Source organism: Strongylocentrotus purpuratus, unplaced genomic scaffold (genome assembly GCF_000002235.5).
Source record: "Strongylocentrotus purpuratus isolate Spur 01 unplaced genomic scaffold, Spur_5.0 spur5_scaffold_19, whole genome shotgun sequence".
NCBI lineage: Eukaryota > Metazoa > Echinodermata > Echinoidea > Camarodonta > Strongylocentrotidae > Strongylocentrotus > Strongylocentrotus purpuratus.
Genome location: NW_022145604.1, coordinates 11022594 through 11043541, shown reverse-complemented (window position 1 = coordinate 11043541; position 20948 = coordinate 11022594). Strand labels below are relative to the sequence as shown.

The 20948-nt window shown below is 36.1% G+C and overlaps 1 long non-coding RNA gene across 1 annotated transcript; it reads left to right on the top strand.

Moving 5' to 3' along the window:
• Positions 1-10801: 10801 nt before the first annotated feature.
• On the top strand, positions 10802-11341 carry LOC115926031. The gene is made up of 2 exons (XR_004064932.1): positions 10802-10874; positions 11157-11341. It is a non-coding gene; the product is annotated as an uncharacterized LOC115926031 (long non-coding RNA).
• The last annotated feature ends 9607 nt before the right edge of the window (positions 11342-20948 follow it).

Sequence of the window (20948 nt, the reverse complement as noted above, 5' to 3'; positions counted from 1 at the left end):
TTTATGCAAATGGAAGATCTTAGATTATAATACATGTGAGATATGTAATACGCTAGAAACCACTAAGCATATGATGTTGGAGTGTGAAAACGTAAGATTGTTTTGGAGAATTGTTTCAGGTGTAATCTTCAATTTATGTGGTCTAAATATTCAGATGACTGAACAGATTTTAATACTTGGTTATGAAGTTGAAAACTCAATTTGTCATTTAGTAAATTTAATAATAAATTTTGCTGAGTATGTAATATATAGAAACCACATAAAGAATTTACAATCATTTAATAGAACACATGCGAGAACTCTATATCGTAGTCTTAAATATGAGTTGACATTTTATTTGAACTGTAAAAGTATTAAAAGAGAAAATAACAATATGGTACAGAAATTAATTGAGATGCTGTAGACAACGAAAACAGATGTACTCATGAACAAACTAATGGGACGTTGCAATATTTTATTTGTTTATGATTGTATATGAGTTGAATTTGTTTATTTGAAGGAAAAGAAACAAAAAGGAATGTCAATTTGAATAATAAAGTTCCTCTGATTGAGGTTAAAGAGAAAAAAAAAAAAAAATTTCAACAATTTAATCAACCAAATTATCTCTCGCATTTTAATTTCTATACCTTATAATATCTCGTAAAGCTTACATTATTCCCAACGTCCTACATATAGTAGACCAGGGGGTGTTTCACAGAGACTAAGATCGACTTTAAGTTGGTCTTAACTATGGCAGGATTAGGATGGCATTGGATTAGGGGATCATTTAAAATATGTTTTTCCTTTTTTCATCTCTGTTTCTATATTTCTCTTCATTTATTCGCCACTTTAATTGAAGGGGCCACCGAAAATTCCTTTGCCCCCTCTGGCTACGCCACTATCATCACCTGCTAGAGACGCCAGTAGCAGCATGCAGACAAGAAATAAATCCCGGCTCATTCTCCTTCATACAAAGTACCCTTGATGATAAGTTAAAGTCTGCTGCTGGAAAAAAAAATAACAACACAAGCATAAGTCACAAAAGAGGACAATGTTTGCTGAATACTAAAAGTTGTTCAGTCTTTAGTGACTTATTATTAACGTACGAGTTATTAATAAGGACGAACGAACTTTTGTTTTCCAATTGAATCATGAGTGGACCTAGGAAAGGTTAGGAAATATAAATCTTGATTTAACACCTTCTCGAGAAATCAGCGATAAAGCATAATATGTCAGCATCAACATCATCATGATCATCAACAACAACAACAACACCAATAAAAAAAGGGATGGAGAGCAATTATGCAAACAAAATGTGAATATTGCGCCTGCCATTTCAAAGGAAAATTTGTCAAATTGAACGTTCCTGACGTAAAACGGATATAATCAGTGCGTCCCAGAAAAAACGAAACCGAGAAGTATCGATGTTTTATCATAACTTAATCACAACCATAATTAATGAATGATACATATTTGGAAAGCTTAGAGTCCCCTCTTTTAGTTGATGCTACTCAGATGATGCATATTTTACGCATGAGTGATTAAAAGCAATTTGAAGGAAGGAAACCAAAAAGACATTTGGCGGGCGGTATCTGAATTTCGAAGAAAATTTCACATTTCTAGAAAGTTGAGTTTCTGCCCTTTCATATGACACCTCAATCAGGAAAAATGAGCGAGGAATAACAAAGTTCTGTTTGTTTAAAGTAGCCCTTACATTTTCATAATTTTTACAAACGAATTCGTTTTCACTGGGTGCCTGCCGTAGCAAAAAGCAGATTTGACAAAAGACTTAACTCCGTTTCGTTGACAATCAGCCATGCATGAAAACTCTCGTCTACGGCTGATTGTCAACGAAACGGAGTTAAGTCTTTTGTCAAATCTGCTTTTTGCTACGGCAGGCACCCAGTGAAAACGAATTCGTTAAATAAAATTATGGAAATGCAAGCACTACTTTAAACAAACAGAACTTTGTTATTCCTCGCTCATTTTTCCTGATTGAGGTGTCATATGAAAGGGCAGAAATTCAACTTTCTAGAAATGTGAATTTTTTTTCGAAATTCAGATACCGCCCGCCAAATGTCTTTTTGGTTTCCTTCCTTCAAATTGCCTTTAATCACTCATGCGTGAAATATGCATCATCATTCTGAGTAGCATCACATGAAAGAGGAGACTCTAAGCTTTCCAAATATGTATCATTCATTAATTATAGTTGTGATTAAGTTATGATAGAACATCGATACTTCTCGGTTTCGTTTTTTCTGGGACGCACTGATAATTAAATGATAAGGCAGCACAAATAGGTTCCTATAGGTCGAAGAAATGTTTGATCATCTATTTAAGCTTGGTCTTATAAAGAGTTGCAATTGATCCAAATTAATCGCACGTCCTCCAATCAATCGCAAGTTTGCAGTCTCCAATATTCATGTACATAATAGTTGCGATTTATATCAATCGCAAATGATTTGCGCTTACTATCAACTCTTTGTAAGACGCAACCCTGGTGCACTCTGAAGGAAGCGCTCTTATTATAGCCAAACCCCAAATGTTGAAACAATGATTCAAAATGATCTTCTTACAATATTATGCAAATTATCATAGTCCCTATTAGTCCGCTGTTTGGTCTGTTTCCATGTCGCCAAATCCGCTGAGAAAATAACACACCTTAAACGCTAAAATGGTCAGTCCTTTTTCGACGGGGGTATTTTCGAGAATAGGGAGTTTCTCGCAAGCTCAACGCGGTCGGAGAATCTGCGGTTCGTGTGTTAAAATCGATAAGCTACGATAGTAACAGCGGAGTGACCGCTCAGGTACTGACATCCAGAGCGGTCTGCCATGTGCGACACCCGTAACCCTTAGTGCAACAAACGTCCTACATATTATTCCTTGAGGTCCGTGTTATATGGTACATAAATGAAAAGCGTATTAAACTAACCTCATTTTTTGTTAACGCCGCCGTTTACCACATTATATCTCATCGAAGTATTCATAATATGTCTCCAATTATACACACAACACAATCCTGCACCACCGACATGTTATCATCCAACCAAAATGATTCATTCGTCTTATAATTGATAAATATATTAGACTTTGGTGGGACATTAAATATACTATTCGTGTTATTAGACAGATAAGTAAAAAAATCCATGACAAAATGAACAGAAGACGGATGTGTATCAACTTTACTTACTCAGATATAGGCTTCCCAATAAATCGTCTTCAAGCTGTGCGGTTACTAAGTCTTAGTCCGGCTTCTGCGATTACGCTTATTGCGATCAGGAAAATTATATTTGTTTATAATAAATCTCATCACGAGAGTTCAAACACGCCAGATTTTTTCCCATTTTCCCCCTTTTTTTATGAGAGCCAGTTAATAATTAACTCAATAAGAAGGCAGCCGTCCCTCCCTCTGAACCTAGTATTCATGAGACATTCAATGCGTCATATGCAAATCTGGATATTTTAGTTAATCATGTGATCACTCCAACGCTTCCAAATTTTGTATCCTGTATCAGTCTGTTTCCCAATCAGACTTGTGCCGCTGTTATCCTTTGAACGTGTGTGGCAAAGAATCTCATGGGAAACCTCATGACGCACTCCTTCAAAGAAAATAGTACCAACAATTTAAGATGGCAAAACTTGCCATTTTGGTTTTGACCTGGATAATAGTTGCTTCATTTTTCGGAAATGCAGGTAAGTTTCTTTACGAAATATTGTATTGTCATGATTGTTCGTGTGAAAATTACATTGAATTAAAAACGTCGGTATCAAGCTCGTTTTGCGAAGAGTAGAAGTGGACTTTATTGGGGTTTTAACATATAACATGAATTTTGTGTAGCAAATTGTCATTTAAAAACGTTATTATAGATAAAGGTTAATATTGTTTTTGTACATGGATAGCTTAAGAAAGTTTAATCAAATTTTGAAAATTATTTCTCTCAGTATGTTTTTTTGAAAATGTATTTACAATTTAGGAAGCTATGGTTTAGTATAGCTATTTTTCTGAGGGTACAGGCCTACCATCTAGAGACAAAATCCTATGGGAAAATAAGAAAAATTCTCCAAAACTAAAATAAAAGAAACTCGAGGCCTAATTAATAATTTAGTTTTCCTCGATTGATAGAGTTTGTTATCTGTTGTTAGTTAACACAAATTATTTACTGCGTTCAGATGAGGAGCAAAGCGGCGACTGATTGGAACGCTCCCCGGGGGAATGTAGAGTGTGTAGTGTAGAGTATACAATCGTAGATAAATCCGTATGAAAAGTTCAAGAGCCTAGTCGATTAACTAATTAACTTTTTAATTGTTAGTTTACCATTATCAGTATTAATAATAATATTAACATTTGTTTGTGTGTGCTTGTCGTTGTTGTTTCTGTCGTTATTATTATATTTAGTAGTAGTAATAGTATTATCATTATAAATACTAGTATAGTATTATATATATATATATAGATATAAACATTTTCAATGTTTTCATATAACGATAAAAATTAAAAGAAAATCAATTTATTTATTCTCATAAGATGCCTTGCTAGGGATAAGACGACGCCGCCGCAGTTCCTCGCCAGCAATAGTAGAAGGTAGGTTTGAAACAAATTCTCAAAATAATGTTATTTCAATGTGACAGAACGAATTCAGGGTTGGTTTAACTAATTTCTCATCCCGCAATTACTGAGAAACATCGTTTATAAAGTGAAAGATGCAAACATGACAAATGATCATCTTGGGAAATGGCTCAGTAAATGTGAACAAATTAAATACAAAAATTACAAAATTCACAGCCCAGCAAACAAAAAGAAAAGACAAAGAAATGGGGAAAAGGAAAAGAAAGAGAGAAATAAAAGGATAACAATTAAAAAGAGGAAAGAACGGGAAATAGTGATTTTTGTTTACGACTGCCGCTTTATTTTGTGATATTTTTACGAGGTGTATAAGTAAGTATTCCGTCAATCCATTAAATTACTATTTTATTTTGCCCTTTGGGGGTCTTCTTACCAAATTGAAAGAATGTCGGCTTAAAGGACCATGCCCTATAACAAGATGTTCTAGAAACACGCATTTGCATTATTGCACGAGACCGTCCATAAAATCATCTGAATGGCTGAATTGCAAGAAATAAAGCTGTTTAATCAAGAGACGGAACTCTTCTAATACCCTTACCAGCTGAAATTACCACAGACTTATGCAACAAAATTTAATTTCAAATCTGTGGGAAGATATGTGACATACTGAAAACAATTCACGTCAATTCTGTAGCAACTTGGGGACACAATCACCAGAATTTAATATTTGCGTATTACAATAACAACAATGAACTACATGTTTGTTCTTTTTGTGCTTATCTGTATTTCATAATTTCTGTCTCAATTATATTTCCTAAAATTATTGCTTTTTGCAAGTCTTGCATTTAACCTCCTTCGTCACATATACCATGGTTGAAAGAAGAACATTATTGCATCCACTGTGAATCATAAGTTCTCATGTAGTCAGAGCATAAAATCATCTTTAGAAAAGAAACACGACTTGGGTGTAGATTAAATTTGCTAGATCGGTTTTCAGTTATAAGCCTATTTCGTATGAAAAAGATGAAAGGGTTCTCTGAACAACAATTAACAATTATAATAACAATTTTAATTTTAAAAAATGACAATTAGTAATAAAAATCTAAATTATTATAACATTAATATTAATAATTTTCATAATAATAATAATGTTAATGATATGCCTAGCTAACCCAGGGTGGCCTCATCAGTATTAATACTGTTCTCCTTGAGGGCCCTGCAATCTCATTATTAACCAGGCTTTAGCCGTGCTACGGTGAAAATAATAACTGTGTTCTTGCAGAGCGCTCATGTCCGTCAGACTTCCCACTCCTGGCGCTCCGTAATTACTCCGACTTTAGCATAGCTGTCATCAGGCGCGGATCCAGGGGGGGGCGAGCGGGCCTTGCCCTCCCCCCCCCCCCCCGCAAAAAAAGGGAGAGAGAGAGAAGGAAAGAAGGGAAAGGGAAAGAGGAGAGAAAGGGAAAAAAGAAGAGGAAGAAGAAAAGAAAAGAGGGAAGAATTAAATCGGGGGGGGGGCAAACGGACTTGCCTCCCAGGCTGTTGGCCCCCCCCCCCCCCAATCAAAAAATAAAAGAGAAGGAAGGAAAGGGAAAGAAAAAAGGAAAAGAGGAGATACAAGAAAGGAAAAAAGAGGAAGAAGAAAAGAAAAAAAGGGGATAACGACACAACAAATCATCTTCTTTCTCTAATGATTTAATGAAACGTAAGCTTCCGCTTAGCGCGGGAGGGGGAAAACTCAATTCAGACGAGGATTATTTTTTGGGAACGGTACAACAAATCGTCTTCTTTCTCTAATAATTTATTGAAAAGTCAAAGCTTCCGCGTTTCGCGGAGGAGGGAGGGGGAAACTCGCCCCTCCCTGCACCCACCCACCCCCAATTACGTCACTGCTGGTCACCATTACGAACCAATATTTGGCTCGCATAATTTCAAATTTTGCCCCCCCCCCTAAGAAATCCTGGATCCGCGCCTGATGTATATACAACGGCAACAGTTTCAATATAAAATGTAAGTTCTTCTAACTTAAATCATTGGTCTGGAAACAATTATTTGCCCATTATTGTGTATTGTATTACATTTTCACTGACAATGAATTCACATTGTAATGCAATTTTCAAGTTTCCCAGGCTTATTTAGGAGAACAGAAGATTGATATTGTTTAGTTGTACGATAACATCACTCAGTTTGATTTGATTTGATTGGCGATATATCTCATTAAAAACAGAGTAAAGGCTATACAGTTTCAAACAAACCTACACCATTAAACTTCAAGCTCACTCACACATGATTTATTGCGACACTTTCAAGACTACTTATTATTTCAAGTTCATGTATATACAAAGGGCAACAGTTTCAATATTAAACGTAATTAAATCAATGGTCTGGAAAATGTTAATGCCCATTGTTGTATATTATACAACATTTTCCATAACGATGAATATACATTGTATAATGCAATTTTCAGGAAAACCATACTTGTCATTACTGTTATATTTTGTTATATGATACTAAAGCAAATCGTTTCGCTTATCGATAAGATAAATGAATGTGAAGTACGTGTCAAATAATGAAATCATTACGTGCTATTTTTAACCGGACTAGACATTTGAAACGTATAAAAAATGTATACACTATTGACAGCAAGCAAGTTTTTTAAACAAAGAATTCAGAAATTAAACAACATTGCACATTTTAGTCTACACGGCATGCCCTTAGTTGGACTGTAAACAGTTGTCTTCTTAAGTCTTCCATATAAATATAAATTTAAAGGAGGTCAATAATCATTATGAAAACACCACTTTCGTAAGGTTGACACATCAATATATATTGTGCACACATGTAACAATGTGATAATATTTTTTCTTGGGGGGGGGGACGGGAGGAGGGCAATCCAAAAAGGGACTGATATGTGAACATTAATATTGATAGGTCGCTTCACAGAAGGGGCATACATAGTCCTTTTTGTGGATAGTTTTTTGAGCAAAACACAAAATAGGTGGAAGGACGGGGTACACGTCTTCCTTCAATTTTTTGAGGGGGATCGTCCCCCATGGATAATTTGAAAAAGTGCACACCAACAAAATGTATAGCAAATACTGACTAAAGACTGCAACACGCTTTAAGGCTCTGGTGGGCCCAAGAGTACAGCGTTTAGACTAATAGAAATGCTAAAATCTTCTCGCTCGGTCGCTACGCTCCTTCGCATAATATCCTAAAAATATACAAGTAAAAATTAAAGAAAATATGTATTCTGTTGGTATCACGTATGTACAAATTACACTGTATGTTAACAAGATTAAAAGTTATAGAAATAGATCAGTGTTCCAAAAATGAATATTCAGCTTGCTCTTTTAAGAAGTCCCTTCCTGCTCAGTACTTACTAAAATTTACCTAGTAAATATTTACAACCCTTCGGACTGCACACTAGATATCGGCAAAGTAAAAGTGAAGCGTGAAAAAAGTATATTGCTTGATTTTATGCTGTAGTTTTGCTAAAGAATGTAATTTTGTAACACAACAAAACTTCAAAAACCTGTGAGGGGTTTACATATAAGACTTATCATACAGCTTTATGGGGGTAGTCCCTTCCGTCAGCTCCGCCTCTTTCACTGGCGTACTGATTGGGGGGGCAGTAACCCCCCCCCCCCCCCAATACAATTTAAACATGGGTTATTTTTAATTTGATACCAGTGATTTACAAGTATTGCTAAAATGGCAGTATTTTTCCATGAGCTCCCGGGTGCTCTACCCCCTGGAACCCACCAAGGGCCCTAAGGCGGGCCCTGTTTGCTCATCTGGCCGTAATTAAATGCCTAAAGTCCTTGAGCTTTCGGGGGCTCTGCCCTCTGGACTCAACCAAGGGGCCTAAGGCGGGTCCCTAGATGCGTGATTTGGTGCCTAAAAGCCCTTCCGTTATGTATTTCTTATGTATTTCTTTGTCTTTCTTTCTCCATATCCTCTGTACTCTCCTTATGTATTTTTTGTTTTCCCTTTTCTATTACCTTCTCTTTCCTGGGTATACGTGCTTGCACATGAACTATATATGGCTAAACAGTTTTGTAAAAAAAAAATATGCGCGAACGGTCAAGAAGTAAAAAGAAGGCAAAAAGAGAACAAAGACGGCATCCATGGAAGCCATGTGAGAGTGTCCACTTTTTTCGCTTTTACTTTCACCCTTGCATTCTTTCCTGAATCAGAGTTTTCTCACACCTTGTAGACTCGTGCAGGTTAAGATCTTGTGTGTGTGTGTGTGTGTGTGTGTGCGTGCGTGTGTGCATCTACCTCCCCATTAATGAAGGCTGCATGGAGGAGATTTCACGTGCTTTCAACTTGGGGATACTATTGAAAACGACAGGTTTAATGTGGAAGTTTGGAAAGGAAAAATAGAAGAAGAAGAAAGAGAGAGGAAAGAGATAGGAGAGAAGAGGAGGAAAGGAGAAGGGAAAGGAGGGAGGGGAAAAGAATGGAAAAATAATTAGATAAAATGGGGAACGAGGAAAAGAAAAGTACAAACTATAAAGTATTGTGAACTATACATTGGCCAATGTGAAATCTATGGGTCAAACTAGCCTGTCAGGTATATGAGAGGGATCTTTGTTTAATGTATATAAATATATACGCCTACATATTTTGTTTGTTTGTTTAGTTTTAAAGAAATGATACAAAAATTGAGAAGATTATCGTACTTTTATCAAGAGTTAATATCACACACATTTTTTTTTTCCTTATAATTTATGGTATATAATCGTAGTGTATATTAAATATAAAGTGAAGCCCCGGGTTTCTCATCGTTGTTGGGTATGTGGAAGGCGAGGTTTGATTTTTGTTCAACTTCGTCTCCATAATGCCTTACATGTTGAATATCGGAGATGAAGTGACAACTTTGAGTTTTTTTTTTTAAATAAAAGATTCTTCAGGCTGATGGTTTGTTTGGCAGGGCTTGTTTATTATTGCTCTGTCAGCGATCTATTGGTATGGAAGAGATGAATTTATTTTCATCCCCATCTACATCCCCATTAATGAAGGCTGCATGGAGGAGATTTCACGTGCTTTCAACTTGGGGATACTATTGAAAACGACAGGTTTAATGTGGAAGTTTGGAAAGGAAAAATAGAAGAGAAATGATAAGAGGGAGAAAGGGGAAAAGAAGGAAGAGGGGGAAAGGATAGGAGAAGGGAGGGAAAGAGAAGGAATAAGCGAGGGAAAGAGAAGGAATAAGCGAGGAAATAATTAAATGAAGGGGGAAGGAAGAAAAGGAAAGTACTAGTTATAAAGTATTGTTTATGTTTACTACACACTAGCCAATGTGAATTTTTTGGGCTAAACTAGCCTGTCACGTATATGACAATGGTGTTTTTTTTTTTTTTTTTTTTTTTTTTGTTAATTATTGTTCAAAAAGAGGAAGAAAAGGATGTATTTACATATATACATATTCTGTTCGTTTCTTTAGTTTTAAAAAAATGATACAAAACTTGAGAAGATTATCGTACGTTTACCAAGAATTAATATCACACACATTTTTTTTTTTCTTTCTTCAGTGTATATGAAATATAAAGCGAAGCCTCGGGTTTCTCATCGTTGTTGGGTATGTGGAAGGCGAGGTTTGATTTGTGTGCAACTTCGTCTCCATAATGCCTTAAATGTTGAATATCGGAGATGAAGTGACAACATTGAGAAAAAAGGGGGATTTTTCAGGCATTTTTTATTTTTATTTTTTTTTGCCTGAGGTTGTTCATTAATTGTTCTAACCAAAGCAATAATAATATTTTAATAAGATTGTCGCGCCAAGGGCTGTTGGTTTCAGTTCCCTTTTCTAAGCTTTGCCACTTGTGGAATAAAGGGGTTAAGTATGTGTAGGAGTGAGGTTTCCAAAATATTTCAATGGTACCAGGTGGTGTTGTTTATTGAGGGGGCTAAAATGCTTGGGGACCGGTCCGGATACATTCCCTGGTGCTATTTCGAATTGGCAGTAGTGTTTCATCATTTGTTTATCATTTTGTGACGCATGATATGCAAATTATATCACTCGGTATTTAAAAAAAAAGAAAACAAAAAGAATTGTAGCAGGATTTGTATTACAACCCTAAGCATGCATGCGTGAAGTGCGAAGAAACATTTCCCTCAAAACATGCTTAAACAGTATATTGACTATTTCATTATTTTATAACGCAAATCTATGTAAATTCAGATAGAGGGGTAAATGTATAGATGGTCTGTTGGGATCTGTTCTCTTTCACGATTTTTAAGTACTTTGTTGTAACGCCTATTTATGCAAAACATAATATCTGGGTAACACGGCTCTTGGTATTACAATGAGCTTTATTGCAAGGTACTTTCCATAAACCTTGCTGGTCTGTTGGGGATCTGTTCTCTTTCACAATATTTAAGTACTTTGTTGTAACGCCTATATATGCAAAACGTAATATTTGGGTAACACGGCTCTTGGTATTATAATGAGCTTTATTGCAAGGTACTTTCCATAAACCTTGCTGGTCTGTTGGGGATTTGTTCTCTTTCACGATATTCAAGTACTTTGTGGTAACGCCTATTTATGCAAAACATAATATCTGGGTAACACGGCTCTTGGTATTACAATGAGCTTTATTGCAAGGTACTTTCCATAAACTCTTTTGAACGTCCGCTTTCTTTCACGATGTATATAGCAACGCCTTTATACAATGCCATAGTATCTGGGTAACGACGGCTTTTTTTTATATTACAATGAGCTTTATTTCGATAACGCATTCTATGTAAATTCACATATCTTAGTAAATGACTGATACATATTTAAAAAAATTTCTGTAAAGTGAAAACAATTCGAGTATCTGGATAATGGTCCGATCTGTTCACCCAGCCAAAACTATTTTTTTTAAAGCCAGGTGGTGGTGTGATGTTTTGATAGGGAGGAACGTGTTGGGATCCGGTATGCATGCTTGCCTATCATTATGTCGGGCTGACGTTTGGTGTTCTTTCGAGTTGTCGGGAACGCCCTTTAGGAGTTTTTTTTTTACGGAATGCATACAAAATGATCAGGTGCGTGAAGTCGGTCTATTCATTCATGGGTGAGGCATATTATGCAAATTATAGAACTTGGTAAATGATAGCATGATGGGTTCGGTTTGCACGAACAGTTTATTAGGTTGCCGAACTGGTGTCGTTTGGGGAATTTGGTTTATTGGGATCGTGTTTTTTATTTTTAATTAGAAGGTGCGTATTGTGATTAGGTACGCGGGCCGGGCAATTCACTGTAATGCATTTTAGGAAAATCATTTAACTTAGTTATGACGAGTGGGTTCCGTAATACAATTCAAGGCATTTGTTAAGGGATAAAAGCTCTTTGTATTTTGTATTTTTTTTTTTAAATTAGATTACGGTTATATAACAATACAACGTATTTCTCATCGACTTGTGCAAGAAGAAATGTTCATTGGTTTATTCTGTCATTGGTCTAGTTAAATTGACAGGGAAAGGGGGAGGCTCTTGATCTCGGATGTTTACGTACACCGAAGAGCAGATTTGGGTTGTTTTGTGTGGGGGTGTTGTGTGTGTAGTGAATATGCTTGTGTGTATGAATGCGTTGGGTTGTGTGGTACGGGGTGGATTCTGCTTGCATTTTTTTTATATAATTCGACGATAAGTATGCATGTATGTTTGGCTGCAGATAGTTTTTTTCTATACATTTGCTCACGGTGGAAATAGATTATGTGGAAGTTTCTTTGGAGTTTATCGATGTAAGGTTTTGGATACAATTACACATAACATAACATGGCAGTGAAATTATCTTTCATGACATTAAATGTTAGAGGAATAAGAGATAGGTTAAAAAGAGTGAATATTTTTGAATGGTGCAAAACTAAAAAGAATAGTACAATTTTCTTACAAGAAACATATAGTACAGTAGAGATAGAAGAGCGGTGGAAACAAGATTGGAGAGGGCCAATGTTTTTTAGTCATGGGTCAAACCATAGTAGAGGGGTTCTTATTTTATTTTCTAATCATTTAGATTTTGAAGAAAAAAATTAAAGTAGATGAAGAGGGGAGATACATTATTTTTAAAGGTGAAATACAAAGGGTTAAAATGCTATTGGTTAATGTTTATTTTCCAACGAGAGATAAAGAAACTTTACAAATTGAATTTTTGAAGAAGTTAGATAAAAGTATTTTTGATCAGTGTGATCGGGACTATTTAGTTTTATTAGGAGGTGATTTCAATAGTATATTGGATGGAAAATTAGATTATGTGGGGTCAAAAACACCGGTGAAATCTCGGGTTATTGATTTGATTAAGGAATTTTTAAATAAATACGATTTAGAAGATATATGGAGGAAAAAAAATCCGAATGTAAAGCAATTTACTTTTCGACAAAATTGGCCGGTGGTGCAAAGCCGTTTAGATTATTGGTTTATACCTTGTAGTGTTGAAAAATTGGTGGGTACGTGTGAGATTTTGACATCTATTACGCCAGATCATTCTGGCGTTAGGCTAGAATTTAATGATCTGGTTGATAAGTTTTTTTTGGGGAAATCATATTGGAAATTTAACAGTAGTTTATGTATGGCTAAAGATTTTGTTGAAGAGATGAATAAGGAAATACAGGAATTAAAAGCTGAATGGTCATTACAGATTTTGAATAAATTAGTATTTTGGGATTTTTTAAAGATGAAAATGAGAGAATTTATTATAACATACTCGCGGAAAAAGGCAAAAGCAAGGAGGGTTGAAATAGAACTGTTAGAGAAACAAATCAAGGATTTAGAAGGCGAACTAGTAGTGGGACCCACTAAATATATTGTTGATTGTATTGAGGAGAAAAGGGATAAACTAAATAAATTGTATGATTTTTCTCGACAGGGCATTAAAATAAGATCAAGAGCACCTTGGTTTGAAGATGGAGAAAACAATACGCAATAATTTGAACAGTTGTTAAAATCGAATAAAAGGAAAAGTGTAATTAGGGAGGTGTACAAAGAAAATGGGGAAACTACTAGAGATAAGGAGGAAATTTTAAAGGAAATTAAACTATTTTATAAAGATTTATATTCTTTAAGGGCTGATATAAATCAAAACGACCCTTTCTTTTTTAATGATATTTCAAAGTTAAATGAAGACAATAGGGAAATCTGTGAAGGTAAATTAACTAAAGATGAATGCTTGAAAGTTTTAAAAGAAATGAAATTGAATAAAACCCCGGGAAATGATGGGTTAACAGTTGAATTTTATTATACTTTTTGGCCAGCTTTGGGTGATTTGTTAGTAGAAGTATTGAATAAAACATACGAAAGGGGGAACTAACAGCATCTCAAAAACAAGGGGTAATTACCTTAATTGAGAAGGAAGCGAAAGATACTCTCCATATAAAAAATTATCGACCCATCACGCTTTTGAATGTAGATTATAAAATTGTATCTAAAGTTCTAGCAAAAAGAATGAAAGAGGTTTTAAATGAAATAATTCATCATGATCAAGTTGGATATATAAAAGATAGAAATATTGGGGAAGCTGTACGATTGATAGATGACATGTTATATTTATTCTATGCATTATGGGGAACAAGGGAAAGGGTTTTTGTGTGCAGTGGATTTTGAGAAAGCTTTCGACTCTGTATCTCATAGATATTTATTTCAAATATTGAAATTGTTCGGTTTTGGAGATTCATTTTGCTCTTGGGTAAAATTATTGTATAAAGGGATAAGTAGTTGTGTTATGAACGGTGGTCACTCCACGGGGTATTTTGAAATAGAAAGGGGAGTAAGGCAAGGGGATCCATTATCGCCATATTTGTTTTTGGTTGCCATCGAAATTTTGGCGCATGCAGTAAGGAGGGACAACGGTATTAAAGGGATTACATTTGGAAAATCTGAAATTAGGCAAGTGTTATACGCAGATGATATGACAATATTTTTGAAGGATATTGATTCGGTTAGAAGGTTGCAATATATTTTTGAATCATTTGAACAAATTAGTGGTCTTAAAGTGAATAAAACAAAGACACATTTTATGTGGATGGGTGAGGATGAGAACAAACCTGATGGGCCTTTATTTGGAAATTTGGTTAAGGAAATACATATTTTAGGGGTTAGTTATTCATTAGATCGAAGATTAAAAGATGATTTGAATTATAAAGAAATTCTAAGTAAAATATAAAAAAAATTGCTTGTATGGTGGAAACAAAGAGATTTAACTATTATGGGTAAAATACATTTGCTAAAAACTTATGCGCTTTCAAAATTAAATTATATTTCATCTCTCGTTATTGTCCCTCATTGGGTATATAAAGAAGTTGCAAAAATTTAATTTGAATTCATATGGAGGGGGAAAGATAGAATTAAACGGGCAATAATGTATCAGGATTATGACTTTGGAGGATTAAGAATGATTAATTTTGAAATGTCCGTTAAAATACAGCGCATAATGTGGATAAAACGTCTTTTATATGGAGAGAAAAGTTTGGGATGGAAATTGTTTTTTGATCATTGCTTACAGTTTGTGGGTGGTAGATTTATTTTTTTATGTGATTATGATTTAAACAAGATTAAACTCGTTTTAGATATTCCACCATACTATATGGAAATGTTGCAAGCATGGCAAGAGACAAGTAATTTAAGATATTTGGATGGTTATATTAATCCAATTATTTGTAATAATCAGAATATATGTATAAATGGAAAAAGTATATTTGATAGATACTTGTTTGAAAGAAGGATTGTTCAACTGAATCATTTGGTTGAGAAAGGTCATGTTAAGCCTGTTAAATATTTTATGAACCTCGGTATGAAAGGTAATAATTTGCTTATGATTATTGATATTTATGATGCGATACCCAGGTTATGGAAGGATGATTCAGGGTTAATAGAATTCCTCGAGGTTGATTTGATAAGCTTTAATACTTATTTCCATATTTCTAGTAAAAAAATACAGTTTGTGGATGTGGGTTCAAGAACAATCTATGATTTTGTTATCAAAGCACTGCAACGAACGTATGATTTGCAGGTAAGGGATGGGCAAAATGATTATGATTTTATAGATAAAGAATTAAAAGAAATATTTGTTAGACCAAGAATTACTATACTCATTAGAAAACAACGTGAATTTCAATTTAAATTATTGCATGGAGCCATATACACTAATGAGCATCTTCATAGATTTGGTTTTGTTGGTGATAATTTATGTTCGTTTTGTAAGCAGGAAATAGAAACATACAAACATTTATTTTTATCTTGTGGGAGCGTTCAAAGGTTATGGCAGGCTTTGATACAACTTTTTGAGTTAGATGAAATTAAAGATTTAGAATGGCGAGATATATTTGTTGGGTTGGTAGGTTGTTCATATAGAATAAAAATGTGTAATACTATCATTTTCATGGTGAAGTATGTTACATTTATGTCAAGATTGGGGGGGGGGCGATTACTAACTTTAGAAAAGATGAAAAAAAGCATTTTTAAGTATAGGGATGAGGAAAAGAAAATAGCAATTAAAATTGGAAAGCTAGGATCACATTTCTTAAAGTGGGAGCAGCTTAAGATTAATTAAGATTTGCTTTCTTCTCCACCGTGAGCCTGTTAAAAGCGTAACTCGATTTTGCGGCCTGTATAACTTATTTAGTGGCCTGGATAACTTATTAAGTATATTTTTCTTGAGTTGAGAATGTTGGCAGACATCCACTGAGTGAGTACTGTGTGTGTGTGTGGGGGGGGGGGTGGGTGGGTGGGTGGGTGAGTATGTGTGTGAGTGGGTGAGTATGTTTGTGTGATAGAGGGTGAGTATGTCTGTGTGATGGAGGGGGCAGGGAGGGGGCAGGATTGTTTCAGTAAAATTACCTCCAGATTTGTTTTTGTTTTTTGTAATAAATAAGTAAATAACATTTACAATTGACATATTATGTTTAAGTACTTATACGTTTACTTTGTTGCTAAGTTATATTATACTGCAAATAAGTTTGTGTTTAATTATGTTTATGTAAAAGCATCAATATTGAACACGTTTATTTTATTCAATTGTATGTCATGGTTTGTATTAAACATCTGGAGAAATAAAACAAAATTGTTAAAAAATAAAAAAAAAGTGTGTGTGTGTGTGCGTGTGTTTGTGCGTGTAACGAAATAACGTATACAATAGCTTGGCAATTCTCATGGTTATGAGATACGATGTGAAAGGAAATGAGAGAATAATGGTCGCGTAGCTTAAATCAAAGTTCCCCATTGCAGTCCTCTCTTTTTGGATATTTTTGCATTTTGTTTTTGTAAGAGGTGTAGCGCCAGAAGAAAGAAGAGAAAGACGAAAAGAAACGGGTAAAGAAGGAGATCGGGGGGGGGGGCAAAAGGGCCTTGCCTCCCAGGCTGTTGCATCCCCCCCCCCCCCCCCCTCCAATAAAAAATAAGAGAGAAGGAAGAAAAGGGAAAGGGTAAGAGGAGATAAAGGGAAGGAAAAAGAAGGAAAGAAAAGAAAGGGGATATCATTTGCAATTTTCCCGCCGGTGGATCGAGGAGGGGCAAAAGGCCCTTACCTCCCCCCCCCCCCCCCCCCCCGCTATAACAAAGAGAGAAAGAAGGAAACGGGAAAGAGGAGAGCTAAAAAAGGGAACAAAAAAGAGGAAGAAGAAAAGAAAAGGGTGAAAAGAACGGGAGATCAGTTCCGGTTAATCCCGCCAACAACGTGTGGATCGGGGTGGGGGCCGAAAGGCCCTTGCCCCCCCCCCCCCCCCCCCCCTCGGCTAACCTTAAGGAGGAGAGAAAGGGAAAGAAGAAAAAGAGAAAGAAGAAAAGGGGGCACTGGCGTACTGATAGGGGGGAGGGCTTGGGGGAATTCAAATTCAAACGTGGTTTATTTCTAATTCCATAACGGTGGCTTACAAATAATGCTGAATTCTTTCCGAGATTTTTCCTCAGTTTTCAGTAAATTATACTTTTGTATGCGTTTGGTGGAAAATTCCTAAATTCCTAAATTTACAGCCAGGCAAGGAATATGATTCTTGAGAAAAGTTTGGGCCCGGGGATCGGCTGGAATCGCAAGCCTCGAGCTCCCCCCCCCCCCCCTCCACTTTTTTTTGGAAAAGGTATAGTAAAGAGAAATAGAAATAAAGAGAGCAAGAAAGAAAGAATTGTTAACTAGCTGCTCATCTGACCGAAATTAAACGCCTAAAAACCCCTGAGCTTCCGGGGTTCCGTCCCTTGCACCCCGCCTAGGGCCCTATGCTCCCCTGGATGCTAATCTGACGGAAATGTAATGCCTAAAACCCTGTTTTCTGGGGGCTTCGCCCGCTGGACCTCACGCCAATTAGTGTCCTGCCAGTGTCACAAATAAGGTATAAAAATATGTTCATCTGACCGTAATCAAATGCCTAAAACCCCTGAGCTTTTCGGGTCGGACAAGGTATCAAAATTTGTTTATCTGACCGCAGGCGCGTAGCCAGGGGGGGGGATAGAAAAAAATGAAAAAAATAGAGAGGAGAGGAAAGGAAGAGGACGTAGGGAGAAAAAGGAGCAGACAAAAAACATAGAGTATAGAGAACGGTACAACGAATCGTCTTCTATCTCTAATAATTTAATAAATCGTCAAAGCTTCCGCGCTTCGCGGAGGGGGGGGGGACTGAATTAAGACAAGGATTAAGAGTATAGAGAACGGTACAACGAATCGTCTTCTATCTCTAATAATTTAATGAAACGTAAAAGTTTCCGCGCTTCGCGCGGGAGGGGAAAATTGCATTCAAACGAGGATAATTTTCGAGAACGCTATAACGAATCGTCTTCTTTCAATAATAGTTTAATGAAACGTCAAAGCTTCCGCGCTGCGGAGGGGGAGGCTGAATTAAGACAAGGATTAAGAGTCGAGAACGATACAACGAATCGTTTTCTTTCTCCAATGATTTAATGAAACGTAAAAGCTTCCGCGCTTCGCGCGAGACGGGGGGGGGGGCTGAATTAAGACAAGGATTAAGAGTCAAGAACGGTACAACGAATCGTTTTCTTTCGTCAATGATTTAATGAAACGTAAAAGTTTCCGCGCTTCGCGCGGGAGGGGAAAATTGCATTCAAACGAGGATAATTTTCGAGAACGCTATAACGAATCGTCTTCTTTCAATAATAGTTTAATGAAACGTCAAAGCTTCCGCGCTGCGCGGAGGGGGGGGGCTGAATTAAGAGAAGGATTAAGAGTCGAGAACGGTACAACGAATTGTCTTCTTTCTCTAATACTTTAATGAAACGTCATATATAGCTTCCGCGTTTTGCAGAGGAGGGAGGGGGAAACTCGCCCCTCCCTACATCCCCCTGCATTACGTCACTGCTGGTCACCATTACGTACCAATATTTGGCTCGCATAATTTCAAATTTGGGCCCCCCCCCCCCTAAGAAATCCTGGATCCGCGCCTGGCTGTCATTACAGCGCTCTAGCATTTAAAGGAAGTAATTCCTGTCAAGGAACCATTTACATGGGTCGAGTGTGGCAAATGTAGCTTAATGTCAAACCAAAGGACAGTAGTACCGCAGTGGACCCCAGTACAGTAGTACCGCAGTGGACCCCAGTACAGCCATTCTAGGAATTGTTTGTCTACATTGTTAATGTGTATTTTCTTTGACAACTTATGGTATATTGAGTGTTCTTCGGTGCCATTCCCAATGTATGTGGGTCCTATTCGCTTTGAAGTGGCCAGTAAAGGTATTTTTCTGAGATGATACCCCATACAAATTCTGCTCCATATGGCATTGGGCCATTATTGATTTTTCGTTTAACCAATGAGCGTTTAGAACTAAGGTCTTTTGTTCGGAAAAAAAAAAGCTGTTGGCTTATCTTTGAAACTGAAAATTATTAAATATTTATTCTAGAAACATGTTGATTATCACAATTGATTGTCTTGTGAAATAAATTGGGGCGTGTTTTCTATAATAAATATATACTCCAGTCGAATACATCGATGATGACGAAACACTTCTACGTCTTAGTCATGTTTACCAAAACGAGAAGCGATTGCTTTTTCTGTATAATTCAATAACTATGCTTAGTTCAGCAAACACGAATGTTAATCCTAATAAATCACATAGCAATCTGATGGAGTACGTGCCGTTTTCAGCACTCAGCTGACATCGAGATCACCAAACATCACAGTTACGAGGCCATTGCTTTGCCACTGAATCATGACTGTACGCAGCGAGGGCTAGGGTAGGGGGCAGCCCCCACAAATAAAAAATGCCAAGAAAATGCATGAATTATCAATAATTCATTGCATATTCCCCGGTCCCCAACAGAGAAAAGTTACTCTTTGCGGCCATGCTTTAACCATAATACATGACCGGGGGATTTAATTTTTAAAAAAAATAATTTGTTGCATTTTCTTGGATTTTTTGTGGGGGCTGCCCCTATCCTAGCCCCCGCTGCGAACAGTCATCATTCAGTGGCAAAGCAATGGCCTCGTAAAATTGAGGCCCCAGGATCAAAATTGTGTCGATGTGCTATATAAGTGCCCTTTTATGAAGCATTAATCCTCCTTACTGTCACTTATGACTTAAGGACGTAGGTCCCCTAGTTGATAAGCTCGCAACTTGTTATTCAATAAAATCTGAGAATGGATACTATTATCTAGATCTATTAGGAATAAATCATGGTCGAAATCATCCAATAAACTGGGGTAAAAAATATTATTCCACCTTTATGACCAACCGTGTATATAATAATTTTTAAAAAAATGAGATTAAAAAAGCATAATAATTACATTATGAAAACATACCAAATAAACATTGGTAGGACCCCTAAGAAAGCAAATCTTATTAGGAGGGGCCCTATACAAATATAAAACAAAATAAATTAACATAAATGATATTTTGATTAAAATTGATCAACAAGCGTTAGTTATAAAAAACAAAAACTTACACCCATTCATCATAATACATGTACTACACCCGTTTTCACACACACACGAACACACACCAAAAAATAAAACACTCAGCATTTATTGCATGTGAATTACACAGTGAATCAATATTCAATCAATAATGTTTAAATATAACGATTTAAAATAGTCCTATGAGCCCTTCATTTAGTCTTCTGACTCTTGCTCATTTCGCCATCTTTTATTTGTATCCTCTTCTAATTCGTTGTAATGATACGTAGACGATGTGATAAAGACCCAATGTCCCAATAACCCGGTATTCCACAATTTCACACGCATACAGTCTCAACTCAATATGTGTATACCGTTTATATATATCGTCATATTAATTATATTTATATTGGCCGCTATAAACTTGTATTATGTGTTTAGAAACAGCGAAGTGATAGGTATCAATGATGTTTATAAAGATACAATATTTGTCATTCAAAGTCCGGTGACCATTATTATGTGATGAAATTGGTCACAATAATATTTGGGAGTTACAAGTGTCCGTGTGCCCACACAATTCATCTTCCCCT